Here is a 20,391-nt window from a genome sequence, read left to right on the forward strand (position 1 = left end):
AGTTAGGTGGTAGTGGGAGATTATTTTGTTAGACACAGCTACCTGGGCTTTTGATGTCCAAGAAGACCCCAGGCTAACCTGTCTGCCAGATGCAAAAGTAGAAGCCCTCGCAAAATGCCAAGAGTGCAGGGGAAGAGCCAGCATAGTCCATTTTGGTACCATGATGTAAGAAAGTTGTTTTGGAGGATAAATTGAGGCTGCTGCACAGAAGCTGGGTAGGATCTCCATGATAATATCCTCTAAAAAGCCATGTGTAAGACTTGAAAGACAAGGGAGTGTGAGTGCATGGAGGAGATGATTACGTAGAAAGCAGGGATTTAGCTATGCTGGGAATCAGGGAGCCTTCTGGGACAAGAGAAAACTGTGCAAGATGGACGGGCTGCCTGTTAATCATAAAAGCAGGCATATTGGTATGGAAAACTAAAAGTCATTGAGAATTATTGAAACTAGAAGCTGGGAAAAAGCCAACAGGTGCAGAAGAGCATTCATTTCAGACTGAAGCAATTTATTAGGTGATCATAACTAACATTCAATGCATTTCTGAAAGAGCCAGGAGAAGAATAAGCAGTACAATCTTGATAAATACGGATGGACAAATTAGACTGCCTACTGTGCCAGCTTAATTGCACAGGCAATAGTAAGCAAGACCAAGACTTACAAGTACTTCCTGCATTGATGCTGAAAGCCTGAAAAATTAGAGGGGGAACTAAAATGCTTGGCACCAAATGATAACCCTGATATAACATGCCTCTCAGAGAGTGGCGAAAGGAGGGTAACTAATGAGATACAGTAGGAATGATGGAATAGGATGTGCGGGTCAGGGAAAGGCACTGTATGTGAAGGATATTATACAGTGTAACAGCGTAAAAATATTATGGGAAAAGAGAAGCACAATGGAATCCTTGTGAGTGAAAAGCATGGATTCTAATAATAATAGCATAGCTGTTGTACCCCTGACCAGTACAATGCCAATGATCAGGAAAAGTTTTGTGAAATCAAAGAAGCTGCAAATTTAGGCCAGGTACAAATTGGAAGAGATTACAACAACATACAGACTAAGTTAATGCTTCATTAAGACACAGAGATCTAACTTTTGAACATAACAAATTCATTCTTAAAACAGCAAGTCTTTAAACTCACAAGAAAAGATGCCATTTTGAATTTTGTCTCAACTGGAGCACAGGACCTAGTTCCAGGCCTATTAATGGGAAAGGTACTCTGAATTAGTGAACATCATACACTTAGGTTTAAAGCTGTAGAGAAAGACAGCAGGCCAAATAAAGCTCATTAATATTTAATTTCAAGAAAGAGAGCTATGTAAAAAAGAAGGAATTAGTAAGGAAAAAGTATGGTAAGGAGGAAAAAAAGCCCCCCTCCCCCCAAACTATAAGGATAAGTCCAAAAAGCAAAACATCTACAGAAAGCCTGGTGGCCCTTAAAAACACTATATTAGAAGCTTGCATAATATGTATGGCATAGACCCCAAAGAAAATGAAGCAGTCCAAAACCCCCTTTGTATGGATGGTTCAATAGGAAAGTGAAGGAAGCTTCCAAAGAAGAAAAAAGATCAGCATAAAACAAAAACAAACAAAAAAAACAGAAAGCTTGCCCAAATGAGCACAGGAAAGCCCATAAAATAAACCATCTCAAATGTAAACAGGAAGTAAAGAGGGCTAAAAAAGAATTTTAAGAGCACCTTGCAAAGGATGCCCAAACTGATAGTAAAACATTCTTTAAACACATTCTTTAAACACATCAAAAGCAGGAAGCTATCTCATGATCAGTGGGACCACTTGATGACAAAGGCATAAAAAGGACACTCATGGATGATAAGGCCACAGCACAGATGCTCAGTGAACTCTTTTTTTCCCCATCTTCACTGCTGAGGAGGCTGGGGAGTTTCTCATGCTTGACATACTCTTTGTAGTGCATAGGTGAGAGTAGGTGTATCACTTTGAAGTTTATATATACAGCAAATAGCAGTTCTGCTCCTATCATCTCAAGAATTTTGGAATGAATTACAGAAGATTCAGAGAACGCCAACTAAAATGGTCAAGGGGATAGGACAGCTATTTTATAAGGAGGGACTAAAGAGTCAAGGACGCTTCAGTGTTGAGAGTGGAAAGCTAAAGAGGTGACCAGATCACAGCTTACAACATTAGAAAGAAAGCGGATACCTGAATGCAAGCCAGATCAAACAGGATAAAATCCTGCAATACTAAAAGTATGGGGCAATCTATGAAACTAATAGGAGACTGATTTAAATCAGATGAAAGTACATCCTACAGTGAGTAGTGAACCTCTGGAACTTGCTGCCACAGGAGGCTGCTGAGGCAGACAGCGTCAATAGGTTCAAATAGGAACAAGGCAAATTTATGGGAAACGGGTTCACAAACATTTAAAACACTACACAGGGATATAGCCTCTAACATCCCTAATACAGCAAGAATGATGTTGAGAGAGTATGAGGAGAACAGACCACAGAAGTGGCCAGGCTTGCCTCCTCTCCCACTGCCTCTGCTGGAGACAGAATACAGGACTAGACAGACCACTTGTCTTACCCAGTCAGGCACTTTTTATGAACTTCTGCCCAACTGCTACCTCTCAGCTTGTGTTACATTGCCTTTTTTATTCTTCAGCTAAACAGCCCATCCCATAACTGTATCATTTTTACCATGGCCAAAACATAAGCCATTACTCCTAGAACTTGAGCACGGAAGCTCTTCTGTGGCTGATATAGAAGTCTAAGTGATTCACGAGTGAATATCCCAAACCAAAACAGATATATACCATTCTATAGCAGCAGCTATACAGAAAAGCATGCCTTAGTGCTTTGCAGATTTAATTGTTGATATCAAATACTTCTGTTTTTAATAAAGGGGCCAGAAACTTACTTGAGAAACATGTTGAGAAAACTATATTAGAATTGATTAACTAGGACATTGCAGAAGTAAGTATCCTCGTAAGACCTATTCCAAGAGTAATAAATAAAAGCATAAAGGAAACTCTTCTGCAGAGTAAATTTCTGCAACTTCTCATCTGCAGTGTTGCAGAACATATAACAACAGTAAGAATTACTGAAAAGATGGATGGTAATGTAAATTAAGAGGTCAATCAAGAGGTAATGTAAATTACAGTACATTAACAGAAGTCATTTGGATATGGTCATTAGTACAAAAAAATAACGCAACCAGCAATAGCACTCCCACTGTCCTTCACTAACAATCAGAGGAAATACAAACAGATTCCTCAGTGCACATGTACCAGACTCCCATCTGGAATATCCTGTACTTCCTTTCTCCTCAGAGTTTGATGAAAGGTGATAACAGATGCTACAAATCATCAGTGCAAGCCCATGTATTGGCTCAATGGAAATTCTGAGCAAAAAGATGTTGACAACAGTATCCCAACCATCTCATTTTCTGATTTGTTGGTGCAGTAGAATGTACAATCATCAGAGAGAGAGTTTTACAACCCCTGCAATAGTGTTTTCTATTTTTAACTATTGGAATGTGAATTTATGGTCTGTGAAAGGCTTTAGAGTTCTGACTGACAGCCTGGGAGTCTTTTATTTTATAAACACTGCATCGTTTAATAAGCAAGAAGTTAGGAAACTGATTCTAAGAATGAATCTACAGAAAGTATTTTTCAATCTGAAGACAACCTTATTAAGAAGTGTGAGGTTATCTTCTTCATGTTGTTACACATAAATGTACATGTGTTGCTGCACACAAACAGAGTAAGCCACAGAGTTTATACAAACTCCTAAAAAGGAGAAAATGTTAAAACAGCATGTTGGGGAGACAGCTGAATCAGAAGCCTACTATAAGAAATATGTGACTTTTCAAAGGAAGCATAATACGTACTTTTATTAAGAACCATTTATTAGAGACTAACACATCATTTATTTTGAGTGCAGCTTTGGAGGAAAAAAAACTTGCAGGGCTGTTATGGTTAAGACTGAAGATTAAATTACTAGTTTGGAATTTTTAAAACACTGTGCTAATTTAATCTTGATCCCCTTGAAGTCAAGAACAGGTTTTTCCAATGATTTTAATGGGAGAAGAAATGAACCAAGCTGAGCAATTTCAAAAGTTCTGCCATAGAGATAATTCAGCTTCCTTCTTTACAGCAGTGTTAGCTACATTTTTATGTGGTATCTGGGCTGAAAGAGCTGGCTGAAGAGAAAGTTCTTATTAGCCCAATAGTCTAAGAGCTCGGGCCAAACTTCTAAATACTTTGCTGAATTAATTTCATACAAGAATTTAGTGAAATGTCATGTCTTTCTAAATGCAGAAGTTGTTGACAGAATTATATTGTTAACTTCAGAAGCTCTTAACAGAACATTACAACAATGTCAAAGTTTATACTCACACAGGCTTTTTAAGTGCCTTAAAAACATTAATAATTTTAGCCTAAAAACAGCCTTGTGGAGCTCTGACTCCCCTTTATAGGTGTGGGAGGTGAGATAGAGAGAGACTGTAGCAAAGAACTACCTATACAGCTGATAGAGTCACATAGCATGGAAGTCTGTTGCCTAAACTAGGTCTAGCGCCATTTTAGATGCCCCAAAGTATTCAGGGGATGCGCACAGGATTAGCCACCATGATGTAGGACTTAAAGGAGGCCCATGTCCTCTGGAGTAGTATCTGCAGGCCAAAACAGATACCTTAGCCATTTAAAGTAGCAGCTGAATCCCAACAATGCATTTTTGTTATCTTTTGTCAGAAGTACACATAAAGAACAGTTCAACAGGGAAAGAACCTGCTTAACATATGTGTGTGTGTGTATATGTGTACATGCAAACATATGCACATATTTGCTACTTATCAGTTACACAGGAACTCTCTAAACAATAAACATGATATAAAGTAATCAAAGTATAGCTGATGATGCGTGAAACCCATCTCTTCTAAAAAATAGAAGCCTCAGGCCACTCTCCTGAAGACAAAAAGAGAAGGTGAGGAACTGCTGGCGAGGAAAGTCTTGAGCAGTGCAGTCCCCTACCAGAAGATATGTTCATGCCTGGAAACCCACTGGTTCTAGGAGGTGGGAAACTGAGCAGCAAGCCAGCCAAGTAATTATTGAAGTATTAAGTGGGAAGTGGAAAGCAATCAATCCTTGAAGGTAGAAAGGCTCTAAAAGAAGCTGGAAACTTGGAAAAAAACGTAGCGCAAAGTAGTAATGGGAGTTTGGTCCCCCTTTACCAAAGTAGGGTAAGGTTCATTTAACTTCAGGTGTCTAAAAGACACTGGAGCTGGCTGTCCATTCTCCCTTTAGCATTAATGGAGAGAGCAAGGCACTGTCAGGGGCCTCCCAGTTCACTTCTCCATTTCAGAACATATTTCAGAATCATTAACTGCAGGCAACTGAAGTTGAGGACATGAATCCTACCTTGGAGTATTATTTTATTTTTAAGATGGGGCAAATTTTCAACAAGGGATAGCTCTTCAGCTAGCTCCACCCAGGAGTACCTGAGCTCCCAAGCAGCAGAGAGCTGTACAGCATGAAAAAGCCCTGCATCCACATGTAGCCCTGACTATGAGTGTAGTTTCTGTTTTTTGCCCCGTCTGCACAGAACCTAACATACTGGTGTCCCAGTCTGATTTGGGTTCACATAAACCACACTAATACAGAAAATAATGCTGTTTCATAAAGTGCATACAGATCCAGGGTTAGAAATTGCAAAAGCATATCAGAATGCAGCATTATTATAATTAGATTTAGCTCCTTAAGTGAATCACTGGAAAAGTTCACTATTTAGTGTTGCCAGATGTAAATTGTCCTTGAATTTGCATATAAAAAATGTTTTCTCCTTTCACGTTTCTTCTTGTGTGTGTCCTTAGAATATGAATATCCACCACTATTCAAAATCAAATGAATATGCTGTTGCTTCCTCACCTTTAACTTTGCAGCTTTACTTGCAGGAGTCGGTAATCGTGATAAGGAGACAGTGTTAAAAATGTTATATTTGTTTTTCCATTGCAAATCGTAGCCCTGTCCTCTGGAAAAACAACTTCGAACATTTTCCAAAATAGCAAACACAAGAATTACATCCGTCAGCAGTGGAAATAGATCTTACAGTTATTTCTTAGGCACAGCTTCCTTTTGATACCATTGAGATGGAAGGGCTTGTTTTCTCAGTAGCAATTTAGAAATGTCATCTAGAAGTTTCAGAAAGATAACCCCTAAAGGTACTACATCCCACACCTTAAAAAGAAATCTGTTTTAAAAATCATCCCTGACCTACACTTCTCCCTCTGGGCGCAGTACACACCAGATTAACATCTGCACATCTGTTCTTCATACCTGAGTGTCTCTCAAATGATGGAATACAGAAAATAAACTACCTAAATCAGCAAAATATTGTATTACACTTTGTGGTTCCATAAATTTCTTAAAGCAATCAAACTCTTGGAAATGAAACCTTATCATTAATCATAAATATTTAACCTTCTCTATGTAAAATTACTATAAAGAGCGAACCAAATGCAATTGATACGTACCAAAAATCTGGACATGTATTCAGATCGCTATTTGTGCAAGCCTAGCTCAGGAAAAAGTGCAAATAAGCCATATTCAAAATGGCTGCTACTGTATGATCCTTATAATCCCTGCACAGTTCTCTTTCAAACCAGCTCGAGCAAGCCATTCTGCTGCCCTGTCAGCCTCCCTCTGAACTTCTCTTTGTTCGACAAAGTTCCTCTATCTGTGGTTCTTTTGATCCCCTGGATGCTCAGCCTTCTTTCTAACTTAAGATTTTGAAAATATGTAAGCCATCCAGCCATTTGCTATGTTTGGCTGCACGCAGGTGTCACTTATTGCTATTATCATTTTTTTCTTTTGACATAAAATAATGTGCTATCTGTAACCATGGCAAAAAAGCTTCTTCAAAAACTGGCTAATGATACTCATTAGGATAGAAGATTTCATGAAAGCATAACTGACAGAACCAATAAGCAACATGTATGTTCCTCAGGCTATTGCTAGGTATATCTCCACTAAGATATGAAAGAAAACAGTAGAAGGAGAAAAATTCTAAGAAACAATGCAGAATAAATAATATTTCATTGAGTAACTAAATGCATAATAAGCACTGAAGTATTCCACGTTGAACCAACTCCCGTTTAGTGGGGGTCACTGTTCCTACCTCTTAATGGTGTCAATACATTCTTCTCTTGGCATGCAAGCATCACTTCAAGTTGAGAGCGGCAATGGTCTTTCAAACCCGTATCTTAAAGCAGAAGCTTGATGAAATTCTGTGTCTGGTGCTAGCTCCCTAGGAAAATAGAGAAAAGATAATACTCTGTCTAAGGAAGACAATTCCATAAAATGTTATCATATCTCACACCAGAATCAAATATCTCCTCCAAATCCTTAACACAGACTAACACATCCAAAGGCATCCAAGAGCGTTTGCCTCTCCCTGCACTGCAGCCTGCAAACAGTTTTGTACATAGTGATTTTACTACCTGGATGGCATAAGCAATGTGGGTTTCTGAGAACTGCCCCAATAGAAATAAATAATAATAATAAAAAAGAACTATTAGGGCCTATTGTGATAATTCAGTCAAGATTTAAAGGACAGAAAGAAGAGCCATCACAGTGTAAACATAAATTATTCACACAGTATCTCTAGAAAATTGTCGCTGAAATATTTCAGTTTGAACACCTGATTTCAAAGCACACATTTCAGTATTTTACTGAATTGGATTCTCAGCAAGATAAATGGTAATGTTTAGCTATCACCAAGAATAGAAGTTTGTCAAAAATTTACAGTTTGGAATCTCTGTCATCCCAGTTCCCTGAACTTTGCATTTACGATATATAACCACAATAGTCCTGTGGTAAAAGGATTTACGTGAGATAGCAGTGGAGCAGATATAGGTCTTAATTCAAACTAGAAATACTTCCCCAGAAAAATACCTCATGAAACATGTCCAGAGATGTTTCTGCCTTTTTCAGTCTTTCTAATTGGGAACTTATTCAGTGATTGCAAATGGACAGGAACTCAAATTCACCATTCAAGTCAACTTTCACAGCCCAATTCCTACCATTTCTTGGAACTGTCCCACCATAAAAATCATCATGTGAGGTATTTTTGTTTGAAGTCATGTACTTCTAGAAATGGCTCTTACACAACCAAACTCTAAGACATTACACACAACTTCAGATTATTTTTTTCAGTACTCACTAAAACGGAGTCACTATCACTTGTTCACGCTGATTAAAAATGCAGTGTTTTTGGCACGACATTCTTTCCATTGACACATCAGACAACACGGCATTATTGCTCTGCACATGTTCAGTGTGCTCCTAGCAGCTAAAGGCACAGCAGAAGACAAGCACTCCAGACACCATTACACACTTCACAGAATGCCATGAACACTCCTACATCTCCCCTTAGTTTCTCTGGGCAGTTTGAACATTGTTCCAAACCACCAAACAACTGCACATAGATGAACAGTGGGACAATACAAAATATCAACACAACAGCTGACAAAAGGGAGAGGAAGTGCCCTCTCCAGTCAAACCAACTGCTTAAGTTCACCAGTCAGCACTACATAAAGTATCTTAAAAAACAGATTACTTGAATTCTGACTTCCTTTCAACACATTTAATGATGCTGTTTACAGTATTCTAGCATGTTACCAGGTTTTAGGACAATAAATGTGCTCAGCTACTGTTGTAGCTGCTTCCCTCAGAGTTTAACCCTACAACAGCCCTGGCCCAGTGCACGTAACTGCTGCCAACAGACTGCATACTCAGGGAGTTTAAATCTCAACAATGAACATGCCTGAACATTTCCTCTCTCAGTACTGCAAACACTTGCAATAAATTACTTACAAAATATGGGCCTGATTCGCAACTGCATTACGCCATTTGTACGCAGCTGACTTCAGCAGAGTTACACTAGTGTAAAAGAAGAGTAGGGGAGGGATGAAGCAAGTCCTGCGTGCAGATAATTAACCATCTTTTTCATTGAACCATAATATACCTTCTCCATAAACTGGCAACAGAACCAATCAGTGTACACATTTCATTTCAAATACAAAGTAATTTTAGGAACTAGCGTTATTGTACCATTTGAAATATTCTCTGTTCTCATCAAATGATTCCCGCTGTAATTGATGTCATAAAGAATATCTGTGTTAAGCTGTCTTCATTTCCACAGTTTTCAATCCTTATGATGATCAATTATTTATATACAGACTAGATGAAAGGCAAGATTGTAATGACTCCAAGAGATTTAAGAGTGATATAATAAATCTTGAAAGCAGAACTCAAGTGGGTGATGGTAACAAAAGCCAGTACTGGATGATCAGATTTTACTATTTTTAGAAGTCCAAAAAAAAAAAAAAAAAAAAAAAAAAATCACCAAGGCAGCACCACTTTCTGCAGTATTTCTCCTCTTGTTCTAACAATAGACCTTCTGCTTCCTCTGTGAGTTCCCTGCCACTCTCATCCCTTCTATCCTCTTTTTCCTCAAAAAAGGAAAAATGTGTGTTTATTGCTGTCCTTATTAGGTCCATCACTCTGGCTACTGGGATGACCTCACTGACTGGCAGGACAAATTCCTTGACCTAAGTTTTTAAAAAGTCCTCCTTGTATGAAGTAGATTAACTCACCTTTGTCACACTAATGATGACTTCAGGCTTCAAAGTTTACAACTGTATCTGAACTTTCCAAAAGCATCTGTTTGGCCTTGGTTTGAGGCCACAATATTCTCACAATCATGGTTACTAGTCACTGTCCATGTCATATATAATTCAAAAAGAATATACATTTCTTCATATAACTCCCATCAGACTTAAAAAAAAAAAAATCTGGCAAAAATGACTTAAATCTAAGATTTGAACCCATGCTTCCATCTGCCTCCTTTTCACCCTCCAATTTTCTATAGAGATTCAACAGCTAAGAAGAGGATTCAACATCCTATTCTCTGTGATCACACTGAACCTTCAGATATGTCTAAGCATGTGGGTTCTGGCCGGCTTCCAAGTGTAGCTTCCAGCCACATTTAGGGCCATATATCCCTATTAATCATCCGAACAACAAACCTACACCAAAGGATGGCCTTCAGATACCTCTCAAAATGTAACAGAGGCACAGTCCTTGTCCTATGTGTCTCCTTTATGCTTGCAGTATAAAAAAAATCAACTGTCAGACACAAATTCACAATTAATTTTTTTGTAGTAACTTGGACACATGCATTTTATTTATTTATATATTACAAATATATGTCACAATACTGAGTAAGAATTCAGGGAACCATTTTTGGACAACTGTAGAGAGGTTCATTTTCAAATCATATTTGCTCTTTGTTGCATGAACCCCAAGCTCATGTGAAAGGTCATAAATTGGGACAACAAAAACAATGCTTCTCCAAATTATTTAATCATTTTTCAGAATTAAGGCCAAAATTTCTGGTTAAATATATGACAAATTCTGAAGCCTTTAAGCAATACAAAAATTCTTACTAGAGTTTTATTTCAACAAGCACTTTAGAATTTTACTACTTATGTTAGAGATGTACAGTTTGTACGTCTTACAACATGGTCCCACATTCTTGGAGCATACTAAAGAAAATGTTTCCTATGTTGATAGACAAATGGTATGATTAAAAGATGACATACTATAGGATCAAATTTTGCAGTAAAAATAATGGGAGTCTTCCTCAATTAAGACTCACAAAATATGGTCCTAATTGATTTGTATAACAACAAATGTGGCCATGGTTACAATTAGTGCCCAAGTCTTTTGCCAATTTATTTCTCTCTTCCCCCCTCTGGGATTTCTCCTTTTCATAATACACTTGCAAGAAACAATAACTCTTGAAAATGTCTGCAAGAAGTTAATTCTAAACGATAAAGCAATCCAGTCCAGAAAGCAGCTAAGATTGAGCTTATGTCAACAGGTAGAATTTACAGTCTCACCAAAAAGAAATGTTTAACATTCAACTATTTGGCTGCAATAAATTAGACTTTCACTGTGTTCTTCTTATCACTGGGATCTATAGAGGAAAAGCAGTATATAGTAGCTAATTATTAATTTTATTTATTACCACAAGCACAATTTTCTAGTAGTATTCTGTTTCTTAATGGGAAACTAGGGAGCAGAACTTTATGATGACCTGAAGCTGATTTCTTAACAGTTTCGATTTCCTACTCTTCATAGCCACCATAAATCTTGTTTTCCTCCTCAAAACTTCAGATGCTTCCAACTTCTTATCTATCAGCCTCTAAAGTGCTTCCAGACTCCCACAAACATTTTAGCAGCCTCTGCAGGCTTGCCTGCCACTCTTCTAGGTGTCAGGCCATATATCTGTTTTGGGGAGTTCCCCACTGAAGAAAGCATACCATGTGAAAAACATGCAAGTAGGGAGGACCCAGAGGCACCCCAGCCTAGGCTATATTTAAAGTCTGAGCCCATGCTGTCATCCTAACCTGCCTAGTGTGCAAACTGACTGGATGAGCCAGTGCTTAAGCTCACCAAGTTTAAGCAAGAGAGAAAGTTCAGCCCTTTGCCTCCTGCAGTCCCAAGGTGCAGTAAGATGAGGCAGGGCTATGGCCCAAGTCCTCCAGCAACTATTTCAAAACGCTTTGCAGTGGCATCATAGGAGTGATCTCAACGTGGATATCTGGAACCCAGCACGGACTACACCATGCTTTATCCAATGTTTCCTCTGCTGTCACAGAGGCACTGGTAAGTTTCCAGCCTTAAAACAGATCTCGGAAGAGGAGGAGGGTGGGGGCTAGGGGAGGACAACATAGACAGTGGAGAGAAAAGCAAGAAGGAAGGAAAAGAAACTTGCAAAGACACATCACTGCTTAAGTGTCATCATTTTAGGATTAGGATCATAATGAAGTATTTTGCATCTGCCTTATCTACGCTCTTTACAATGGTCACCAGAATAGGCCAATTGAACAGACACTTTTTCTGTTCACTCTGATTTTTTAACCTTTGTTTGAATCCCTTGGAAGCATTCTCAAACAGCAAAAAAGAGGCCTTTTTCCTAGCTCCAGTATGACCTTGCCAGGAATGGTCACGCTTCTGGAGAAGGCACAAGGCAAAGAGGGAAGGAAAGGAAGGGGATTTACAGTGCTTGCATAGCTGCGAGAGCTGCTTCTGTAATAAGAAATGCTCACAGCAGCGCAGCTCAGCAAAACTATTCTTGTGCCCCAAAATAATCTTTAAAAAATGCCATTGTAATAAAGGATATCTTGGTACTGAAAAACAAGCAGCTTAACACAGAAGGACAGTGTGGTATGGAATAAGAAATTTTGTATGACACACTGGCTCCTCATGTGAAAAATGGTTGGAGATGCCATTCATTACTGTGGTCTGCAGGTCTTAAAGAACACAAAGTGAATATACAAATGGCTTCTCCTTAGATAGCATTATCCTTTCAAGTGTGGAGGTATCTTTGATTAATGTCTAGCAATCTAAGACATAAGACGTCATGTTTATGTTGCATGAAATGTGAAATGACAAGGGACTCATCATCGTTTCCTGATGGTGCTTTTATGTTATGTTGGTTTTTAAGCTGTTTGTTTTGCTCCTGCTATTTGTACGGGCTCATGTGAATAGTTCAGTATTTGGGTCATGTGGCTTTGGTCACATGTGGTAGAGCTTATATATTTTATATATTCTGCCATAAATAGGTGCTGAGAATATCCTGCCCTATCTCTGTATTTTGACTCCCAGATGCAGCATTCAAAGATGAAATTCCCTTGTGCAAGTTTTGTATTAGGCAGAGCTGAATGTTTACAGCTGTGTTTGCCAGAGCTAATTTCTATGCTCAAAGTTCTTTCCAAATCATGTTTCTTTTACTCAAATGAGGGAGAGTTCATAAAATGGGAGTCCATGTTTGACAGTGAGCACGTTATAGAGGAATATCTATATATTACATAAATAGATATATATGTAACTATTCTGCAATATCAAGAGTTCTGTGATATCACTTCTTTTCTGTAGTTTTGTAGAGGTAAAAAGCTCACAAGTCAGCTGCAGCCTTGTTTAGCTTTCCCCACATGTAGGGTACCCCAGGTCAGTGGGATGCTTCACTAGGTGCAGAAACAAACAACTGACTATTTTCCACACAGCAAACTGGATGCTCTTGTATTGGCTTTTTTTAGTCACAATTCAGCTCTACCTTATCACACAGCCTGAAGTCACGAGTACTTCCTTCTCCTCTTCTCTGCTGTATTTCCAACCCCAGCCAATGGGAGTCTGCACAGGAATGAAACAGCGTTCTCTGGATTCCTTTTCTCTCCCCGAGCACCCGAACACAGCTCTTTGCCGCCAATGGAGTGCGTTGTACTGACAGCTGTAAAATTACCCTTCTGATTCCGACTGTTTTTCCAGACAGCTGCTGCTAGGTTGTCTTGTTATATTTATTATATTTGGATGCATTCTTTTTCTTCTTTTATTAATTCACATTTTTCAAGAGCAGGGCCTGCCTAGAATCACCAAAGGGCAGACAATTTTGTATCTGCTTTCAAGTCTCTCCCCATTGCTCCTTCTTTCCTTTCCTCCACCGACCACACTGTTGATTCTCACTGCATGTTGCTCTCTCCTTGCCCCACTCTTAACTCTTTTGTGCCTCAATATTTTTGTCCACCTTCCCAAGTCCCTCAAACATCTGCTTCTTCCACTCCCCTCCTTGTGCTCCAGAATGTCTCTGGCAAAGGCCTGTGACCAGAATGACTTTCCTCATCAGAAATCCATTCTCTCCTCTTCCGGACCTGTTCAGCTGAACAACTCCCCAGTATCAAGAAGCCTCTGGACTGCAATCCCCAGTGACCTTGGTTCAAACTTTCCTTGCTTTTCTCTACTTCATTTTGCACTGTGCAAGACTGTGCCAACCCCTCAAGAAAAGCTTGACAGAGCACAGCATGTTCTTCTTCCTATCAGTTTACCTTTGCCTTCAGTGACTGTCCTGCAAATTTCTTCCATTCAGTCTCTGTCACTGATGCAGAAGTTTCTCATCTGCTCTTCTGTAGCCTGCCTATGACCTCCTCTCATTCCATTCTCCTGAACTATCCCCCTCAGGCCCCTCCTGCACTCTTCTCTTATACTCTCTTCTCTTATAATGGAAATATACAGCAATCCTTTCCTCTTAAAAGAAGAAAAACTGACTCTTCATCTCTAAGTTCATTCTGTGCTTTCAGCACCATTATGTGGAGTTTTTTTGACACCACTTCTATCTAAGACCCTCTCCAATCTGGCTTTCCTCCTCACATTCCAATAAAAATGCTGTCATTAGAGTTTCTAATGGTTATTTCCCAGATAAATCTCCCAGCCACTTGCTTCATTTTCATTCCCTTTATGTATAGCTAATTTTCAATGCTTTCATATGCATATGCTCAGTCAAATATTTACCTCCTGACTTCCTTAACCTTGCTGACACTGTCTTCTCCCAAATGCCTTATTTCTCTAACTGATCCTTTGAAAAGGACTCTCTCAGATTTCTTCCTCCAGTTTGCTGTAGGACTTCTTCTCTGTACCACAGCTCTAAGTAAGCTTATTCATTAATGTGTTTCTGCTGCTTTTCAAGGCTACCTAAAGCCTTACCTCTTGACTCCCCCTGTTCATGATAAAAGCCTTTATCAGTATTACTGACGTCTAATGGATGTGTGGCCACCAGCTAAAGCCCGATGTAGCTTTAACAACACCCTCCCATCTTCCTCTATTTTAAAGACTTCCCACCATCTCCTGCTTTCAATCATGGTGAACTAACCTACAAGATTACTAGCCTCTTTATGTCCTAAGTTGAGGATTGTCTTGGGCCTGACCTCTCCAGCCTTCACACTCAGCCCAGTTCTAATTTTCACAGCTTATTTTTAAAAGATAGGAGTGTTTTCTTTCTTTCACACAGCTAAACCCCCATAGCTCTCATTACAGCTTGGCTGAACATCCTTCTTTCTCTGTCTCAACTAAAACAGTTCTGCCTTGCTCTAAAACAAAGTTACACAGACCATTTTTCTAGCTGTGACTCTGTTGCTGCTGCTCTCTGTGCACTGCTCTACTTGCTTCCCCTTTCCTTACCATATCTCTCCTTCAGTTTCTGTGGTAGAATGAATAGAGCACCCCCTTAGCTCTATCCTAGCTAGATACTAGAATAACTAACAGCCACAAGAAATTGGACCAAAAATTACTCACCTCCTTCCTTTTCCTCCTAAATTTAGCAGAAGAGCTCACACAACAGGCAGGAAGGGGTAAATAGTCTGTGAGACCAAAGCAGCTGGTCTCATCAGACAACTGCACCCAGCTGTTTTATATATGGGACAAGAAGAGGAAATTAGAAGCTAGAGTAGGAGGATAATTCCCTGTTCAGAAGCCTAATGCGAAAAGACTGTTGCATTATAAGGCTGTATTTGTTTGTACTACATGAAGATTTGAACAAATAGGAAGTATTGCCACTGTTGCAGGGAAAGAAGGAGAAAGCAAATTTTATTCCTTTATTTCATGAGGTTTGTGTCTTTTTTCCCTTTCCTGTGTCACTCTTTCTTGGAATATATTGTACCACTATACCAAAAATTAAAAATAGTTTTATCAGATTTACCTTTGTAATATTTTTGATTAGTTCTTTCTTGTTCTCCTTTAAAAATACATTATCATAAAACACAAACTACAGAAAAAAATCTCTAAATCCTGCGCAAGTTTTACTCTTGACTCAGTCCTAACTTAAATAATTCTTCTAACCTGAACTTTGCCCACAGGATTATGTAACTTGCTTTGTCTCCAAAAGACTCCTACTGAATTTCTATGGCCTATCAAACAACTTGTATGGACTAGCAAAAGGTCATTGGAGCAGTGATTTCTCTCCCTTTTGGTTTGTGAAGCATTTTGAGGAAAGGAAATGATTATAACAAGACTGAACATTTTAGCTCAGTTTATACCAGAAGAAGCAACAAGAAGCAAATACCCATTCTCCCCCTGCTCTTAGTATGTGAATGGTATATATATTTCTCTGCTATTGAGGTAATTTCTTTCAGGTAATACCTGACTAAATTTACTAGTTTATACCCAGGGGTTCTGCTTATAAGGAAGGTGAGGAATGCTGAGTCTCATGTCCTCATGTCCCAGATTTTGATTACATCATTTTTTCATTAGGCATGGTTTGTATTACAAGCAATACACAGCTTAGAATTGCCAGTCTTGTCATAATTTTCAGCAGAACTGCTATGAGATGAAGCAAACTCATTTCTACAACTTATTACATTCCATAACTTCTTATTTTTCCCCTTCACTAATAAAAAGACACAGTCCATTTTACATTTTTCTATGAACCAATGAAGATTAATAACATCATACTTTACAAAGTTGAAATGAGAACTAAGTTCAAGATAAATACAGAAATTAGTACAACGTATTCAGAAATTTACCATCGCCACACTAAAAAATTAGAGCAACTGAATAAAAAAGGCCCAAAACAACTGAAGATCCATTTCATGGATTCAGTTTCACTTTTTATCGCAGAATATAACTTCTAAAGATGTGTTTGAAAACTACAATTTCTTACATTTAGATACTAAACTCTTGGCAAATGTGTCTATACCATAATGAGAAAGCTTTAATGCCAAGACCATCTGGCATCTTTGAGAGATGGAGGTCAATATTTCTACTTACCTCTTACAATGATTGCCTGCTCAGCAGGTACAAATTACTCTATTTTTTTCTTTGAATTTTGTTATCTTTAAAATCCAGAAGTGAGAGAGGAATTTTAAAATTTTGTATTGCTCTTAATGCATCTCAGGATTTCTGATATTGGATGTTGTCAGTCTTGTGTCTTCATGGAATCAATTTTTTTTCAGTTCCACATGCCATCTGTAATGATGCTGCTTCTTTCAGGTTTGGGAATAGCTAGTACAAATAGAAAAATAAGTTGCTGTGTGTGATCTAGCTGTCTAGAGAAGTCACTTTTTGCAGACATTTCACAGATGCTCAATACTAGCTAAACTTTGATGGAGCTTCATCTTCTACAGAAAGACTTAGGCAAATGGTAGATTCCCACATTCAATCTCAAGCTGCGCTGTTAGTGCTGCCCTTGTCCTCAGACTAAAGTGAGTCTTGTGCTTAGAAAGTAAATATTTTCCTATCTGTGCTAAATATTATTGTTTACTATTGTGTTTAAATATTACTGTATGTATAGCTATGTCAATGCTATTTTTGACTATGACTTTTTTTTTTGACTACATCATTCCAATGTCAATGAAATTCATTTTTTCCAAGGCTTTATCTTTCCTGGAGTATGAATGGTGCATGAGAGCAGCAAATGAGGTTTTCCTCACATAGTATTTGCTTCTGTGAGTAATCCTGTAGAAATTACTTGAATCACCTGTTTTTAAGAAGTCCTAGGGCTCATTTGCATGGTAGGGCCTTGTATAGAAATATTCTTCAGATTATTTAACTGTGATGAATACATATTGCATATTGGTTCAGGGAAAAAAAAGTTTACACTTATTTTAGCCACAACTACTAGTTATGATATTAAAATAGCTGTTTGCATTTATTTTTATGTTCCTAATACGAAGACTTGAGCCTGAACCAATCTTTCTTAAATATGTCTTTAAGAACCACCTAGTGGTCAAACTTCATACCGCAGTTATATGTATACTCCCTTCTGCGTTACACACTCCCCTTCTGGAAAAAAAATGCATGCAGGTATATGGAGGTTGTAAAGGAGAGGGGTATAAATGCACTCAGTTACAGCCTTGTTACAAACTTTCAGATAATGGATAAATGTCATTGCAGAAAGAAAATCTCCTTGCCCAAAAGGATATAACTAAAAATTTAGTATGTTGACTTCGTTGTGTTGCTTTTTTCTTACAAGGAAAAAGATTGGAACAGAGGGTTTTTTCATGAAAAATGTAGAAAACTGTTTCTACTAGATATACGTGTGAAATTCAGTAAATACCTCCTTAGTTCTAACAGAACCTACATTCCACGCAACTGCATATTGTAGCTTCAGTCTCCAAACCAGAATGAATTGTAAAACAGAAGTGAACAGCATCTATATTAAAAACTAATGATGTAAAAAATGTCTTCAGTAATAATAATCTAAAATGTGAGTAACCTCAGACATGCTGCCTTCCTCCATTATGGAAATTTAAAAAGGTATTTTTTTAATTCAACCATATTCCACATAGTTAGCAATATATATTCACCCTATTACATAAAGCATAGCTTGTCATGTGCAATGTGGAGCCGTTGCCTATGTTATAAAGAATAAAGATGTATTTGTTTGTCTTTATAAAAGGATCTCCTCAATTTATCTTCATTCAGATTTGTTAAATATTCATTTATTCATTGCAGAATGTGGCGTATTTCCTTGTTCTGCACTCAGACAAAGTGTTAATAAGGGACCTTAACTATGTACCATATTTTTCTGTCGTTTGGTTGTTTCTAAATATATCAGGAAGCACTTGGATACAGCTTGATGGAGTTATTTTTTTCCTCTTGTCCTTTCTGTCACAAAACAGGCTATTTTGTAAAATCATAAAAAAAGGTTTAATGCCTTCTGCTACTTATTCTGCTGTCTTACAGATTCTGGTAATAAGCACATCACTGTTGAGCAGGAAAGTAAATGAATTCTTACTTAGCATTCTCTATGGCACTTAAATGGTTAAGTTTCCCATTATTCCTTTCAAAAGCAAGAAAAGCTCCTTTTCCATCACAGCGACCTTCTCTATACCACTTATACAGACCAGGGCCAACCAACTCAGGAAAGGTGTTCATGCTTGGGAGGAGGAATATGGTGTCACAGAAATTCATGTGCACTCAGGCACTTTCTCAGAACATTCAACTGTTGGGGAAGCACAGGAGAGAAAAGCGCCCATCATGTTTGCAGCTGGAGTCTTTGTGTGAGCAGAAAATATGTGCTTTAACAATTATCTTTTGTAGACGCTGAACTGGGCAGGTTCTCGCTGTTCCCATAGATACTTTGCTCTGTTAGCACTAAATGAGAACACAGTTTTGTTTTGTTTTTTTCTTAACAGGGAGTCTGGCAGGCACTTTAGAATCTGAATGTAAGTCTGCTAATGAAAATAAGTTTTCCAAAAATTAATTCGAATGGGTAGGGTCAGAACAGAGCCAGAAATACACATCTCCAGACTTCAGACATGGTAATTACTCATATTCAAATCCCAGTGCTCCTCTACTGTTTAGTCAGAGACTGACTAACCGTGGCCCCTACTCTCTGAGCTAGATATGGCCACAATCCCCTACGGAGGTCTGCCTCTCTTGGCCTGAATGTTGTTTTCATGTTAGGGTTATGCCACATAACCAGAAGTGTTGCTGTTCTACAGAAAGAGTTACTGATCAATCTGAAACCCCCAATAATGGGAGGGAGTCAGCAAGGTGCCCTGTCTCCAACATTTCTGTCTTAGCCTGGGATTTGGCTTCCTTGCCGGTGCAGCCCACCCTAGCCCTACCTTGCAGTCGACTGGTAGGCTCTCTGGGAGCTGTTGTCAGCTCCACTTGTGAGCCTTTCCAGGAGTTCATCTCCCCTATGCCCATGCAGTCTTGGCTCAATACGGATTTGGGTAGGTGGCTCAGAGAATAAGGGAGGTTGGGCAGCTGCATTCCTATGGAAATTAAATGTTGGATTTTACCTGTGGGATTAGGAAAGGGTATTTCACATTCTAAACTTTGGAAACAAGCTTTTCTTCAAAACAAATACACACAAAATACATTCCCATTCACCTGAAACACTGAGTTAATAGATGAGAAACAGGAATGAAAACAACTATAAATAGCCCAGTATAGTTGCACTGGATACAAACTAAACAAAGTGGAAAAATAAGTAAGGAGCATAGCTGATTTGAAGTATATTTGATATTTAAAGAGTTAATCTGTGAATGAACTGCAATTGTTTGAGGAACATGGGTGCTGCCAACATCTTTGTCATCTTTTAATATTATATCCTAAATTATTGGTCAGGGCCTGAAAGTTAGTTAGTAAGATGGCTTAAAAGATATCCATGGTGTCCAGAGCCTGGGTTGCTTTGAAGCCTCTGTTAAGTCTGCTAAGTTTCCTTGGTTATGCGAAGAGGCCTGTCTAAATTACACAAGTCTCCCCACAGCCACTCTATGGGCCACGATGCTGCTTGGACTCTGCAGAACCCTCCAGCTCAAACACACGTTCCTTCTGACACATACCTTGCTCTGGACCTTTTAAGATCCCTACAAGGCTTATTCCACACTGTCTACATCAAAGGAATCCTTTCACTGCAAAACTGGGACTTTTATGACTCCTTTCTGCTACATTAAAGGGACTGGATTGAGGATCTTTACCATTTGTGCGAAAGACTTCCTTCTTCTGTGCTTACTTGGGGTTAAACAAACAACTGATTTTTATATGACCCTCAAAACTAGCTTGAAAACA

General features: G+C 38.5%; 2 long non-coding RNA genes across 5 annotated transcripts in view; one reads left to right on the plus strand and one right to left on the minus strand.

The window, feature by feature from the left end:
* LOC112978862 (uncharacterized) overlaps window positions 1–20,391 on the minus strand; it is an 82,590-nt gene that overhangs the window by 58,131 nt on the left and 4,068 nt on the right. The window contains exon 2 of the long non-coding RNA XR_003258034.2: window positions 7,151–7,279. This is a non-coding gene — a long non-coding RNA (uncharacterized LOC112978862). The remainder of the gene's footprint in view (window positions 1–7,150; window positions 7,280–20,391) is intronic.
* LOC112978854 (uncharacterized) overlaps window positions 11,448–20,391 on the plus strand; it is a 71,055-nt gene continuing 62,111 nt past the window's right edge. For all 4 annotated transcript variants that reach the window (XR_010389997.1, XR_010389998.1, XR_010389999.1 and 1 more), the window contains exon 1: window positions 11,448–11,706. This is a non-coding gene — a long non-coding RNA (uncharacterized LOC112978854). The remainder of the gene's footprint in view (window positions 11,707–20,391) is intronic.

Source organism: Dromaius novaehollandiae, chromosome 7 (genome assembly GCF_036370855.1).
Source record: "Dromaius novaehollandiae isolate bDroNov1 chromosome 7, bDroNov1.hap1, whole genome shotgun sequence".
In the NCBI taxonomy this organism is placed as follows: domain Eukaryota; kingdom Metazoa; phylum Chordata; class Aves; order Casuariiformes; family Dromaiidae; genus Dromaius; species Dromaius novaehollandiae.